Source organism: Magnolia sinica, chromosome 9 (assembly GCF_029962835.1).
Source record: "Magnolia sinica isolate HGM2019 chromosome 9, MsV1, whole genome shotgun sequence".
Taxonomy (NCBI): domain Eukaryota; kingdom Viridiplantae; phylum Streptophyta; class Magnoliopsida; order Magnoliales; family Magnoliaceae; genus Magnolia; species Magnolia sinica.
This window is the reverse complement of record NC_080581.1, coordinates 27,697,464-27,700,658: the sequence shown is the minus strand read 5'-3', so window position 1 is coordinate 27,700,658 and position 3,195 is coordinate 27,697,464. Positions and strand designations below refer to the sequence as shown.

The window sequence follows — 3,195 nt, the reverse complement described above, 5'->3', positions numbered from 1 at the left end:
CTAAGAAGATTATTGGGGACTTAGGTCTAAAATACAATAAAATTAATGTTTGTCCCAATGATTGTATGTTATATTGGAAGGAGGCTGTCGACGAGCAATCATGTGGTATATGTGGTGCTTCCAGATGGAAAATATTTTAACATCAATCAGATGACGAGGCAACTTCTTCGACTGCCAAAGAGAGAAAAATTCCAGCCAAAATATTTTGTCATTTTCCTTTGAAACCAAGGCTCCAGAGGTTGTACATGTCATCTAAAACAACGTCTTCCATGAAATGGCATTACAAGTGTCGCACTGAAGATGGAATGTTAAGGCATCCAGCTGACTCTCCGGCGTGGAAAACTTTTGACCACTACCATCCGACCTTTTCATCAGATAGTTGCAATGTTAGACATGGGTTAGCAGCTGACGGTTTCAATCCATTCAAGGCAATGAGTATTGCTCATAGCACATGGCCGGTTATTCTGATACCATATAACTTGCCACCATGAATGTGTATGAAGCAATCTTATTTCATGATGTCCTTGCTTATTCTTGGTCCTTCTGGAGCTATAATGATATTGACGTATATTTGCAACCTTTAATAGATGAGTTGAAGGAATTATGGGAGGTTGGCATAAATACTTATGATGTCTCAAGCAATGAAATATTTCGAATGCGTGCAGCATTGTTGTAGACTATCGGTGACTTTCCTGCATATGTGAACTTGTCTAGATGGAGCACTAAAGGACGCCTTACTTGCCCTTGCTGTAACAAGGACACTTCGTCTAAATACTTGAAGCATGGTCGAGAGTTTTGTTATATGGGTCATCGTCGATTCTTGGAACTTGATCATAAATTTAGAAGTAATAGCAGATCTTTTGATGGTACAGAAGAATTTAGTGAGGCACCAACTTTGTTATCTGGGTCTAATGTGTTGGATCAGTTATAAGGAATTAATGTCACATTTGAGAAGAAGACTCCTGGCAATTATGGGCACAAGAGAAGACGAGAGGATAATGTAAAAATTTGATATAACTGGAAGAAGCAGAATATCTTTTTTGATTTGTCATATTGGGAGCATAATTTGTTGCGGCACAATCTGGATGTGATGCATATTGAAAAGAATATGTGTGACAATGTGCTTGGGACACTGTTGAACATTGAAGGGAAAACAAAGGACAATTTAAAGGCACGTCTCGACATGCAAGATATGGGTATAAGACAAACATTGCATCCAAGGTAGCTTTCATTGAACAAAACATATTTGCCACCTACATGATTTACCATGTCATCGAGTGAGAAAGATGATTTCTGCAAAGTTTTGAAGCGAGTGAAAGTTCCAAATGGTTATTCAGCCACCCACCCAGACAATGGTAGATGACCAAGCAGATGATACTGAGTTTTCTGATTGTGATGGAAATGACATTATATACAATAATTAATTTCTTATATACTAGATTGTCCTAAAGTATGAAAGAGAAATTCACATGGCTTTTTTGATATGGTTGAGTTATTATTATTTTTGCATGTTCATTTATTTTCATTGTATAGAAATTCACATGTCTTTTACTTGATATGATGATTTTGGAATATGTTCCATTCATAATGGGATTTGCAATTTGTACGACTTGTATATTTCAATATGCAACTGTCCACAAATCAAGTTGTTCATTTTATGAATCTCCATTTAAATGAGAAATATTTAATTACAATATTGCTAGACATATATAGGTGTTAAACATGAGTACTAGACGCAGGGTTAAACAATCTGTAGGCCCTATGACTGATAGCAGCAGCCAGCCTCAGCTGCCCCAAACTAATGTTGGTCATGCCTAGCCTCAGCTACCTCAGGCTACTAGTGGTATAACAAAAATGTGTTCTTCTCTCGTGGACAATGTGTTTTACCATGTAATTTGCTTTTGTTAATTAGTTTTATATGTACCATTGTAATTTTATTCAACAGATTCAACGTCTAAGAAACCAAGGACTCGAGGCCCCACACGATGCTTTGATGTATGGAAAATGCGTGAAGGTCAACGGATTTCTATTTCCATCAACGATGTAGGGCAGCCCATTTGTGACAATGCTAGTAAGCTGACAAATTTCATAGGAACAATAGCATGCAATGGAGAATATGCTCCCCTTACATTTAATGATTAAAGGGCAGTGCCGAATGCGAAGAAAGATGATATGTGGGGGCTTGTCCTGGTAATGGTTATAATGCTTCTTTTTTTTTGTTCATTATGTGATTATCTGCATTTAACATGTAATGCAGTCAAAGTTTGAGTTTGATGGTAATGCTAAGGCTTAGGTGCTGAAGTCAATTGGTAAAAAATGGAGGGAATGGAAGCGCAAGCTGAAGAAACTCCACTACTCTTCTCATGAGACTGATGAGGAGCGGCTCGCAGATCTTGATGAGCAGGTCCAAGAGGATCAATGGAAGACTCTCATTCAATTTTGGAGCTCTGAAGAGGGGAAGGTATGCCTCATTCAATTATAGAATTATACAAAATCTTTTGTTGATATCTTATGATTTATTTTGTTGGTGTGTCACATATAGGCTCGTTCTAAAACAAATATAGAGAATCGGAAGAAACAACTGATTAACCACGTGGCAGGCGCGAAGAGTTTTGTGCGAATACGTGAAGAAGAGGTAAATTTTATTAATAACCTGACTAACCATGTTAGTATATTTGTGTTATATAACTTGTTTACATAATAATAGAGGAAAAAGGCCAATGGGGAGGGTCTAAGCCGAGTAAATATGTTTATATTGACTCATACATGCAAAGATGGAAACCTTGTGGATGAGGCCGGCCTCATCAGTAGTAATGGTATGTTAATGTATTTATATGCAATAAGAGCTCCATATAAATGTGTAGTAGCAACTATAGTATTTTCACATTAATTGTTACCATGTGATAATTATTATTGCAAGCAAAACTTAATGAAGAAATGTCTCAGCAACCTGGAGCCTCACAGAATAGCACGACAAAGAATGACCTATTATCTCAAGTCATGGGAGAAGATAGGCATGGTCGTGTCCGCACTTATGGGTTAGGACCATCTCCATCTGAATTGTGGGGCGCAACATCCAGCCAACAAAGGATGGCCTCCATTGCTCAAAGGAGAGATGAAAGATATGAAGAACTACATGCTGACATAGTCTCTCTAAAAGAAAATATAGCTGCACTCTCATCCTTAAGAGAAGTT

General features: G+C 37.6%; 1 long non-coding RNA gene across 2 annotated transcripts; it reads left to right on the top strand.

The window, feature by feature from the left end:
• The first annotated feature begins 1,491 nt into the window (after positions 1-1,491).
• On the top strand, positions 1,492-2,796 carry LOC131256187 (uncharacterized). 2 transcript variants are annotated; one of them, XR_009176638.1, is made up of 5 exons: positions 1,492-1,843; positions 1,946-2,190; positions 2,258-2,461; positions 2,543-2,635; positions 2,708-2,796. It is a non-coding gene; the product is annotated as an uncharacterized LOC131256187 (long non-coding RNA). The 2 variants fall into 2 exon arrangements; XR_009176637.1 differs by having other exon boundaries at positions 2,543-2,771.
• Positions 2,797-3,195: the final 399 nt, after the last annotated feature.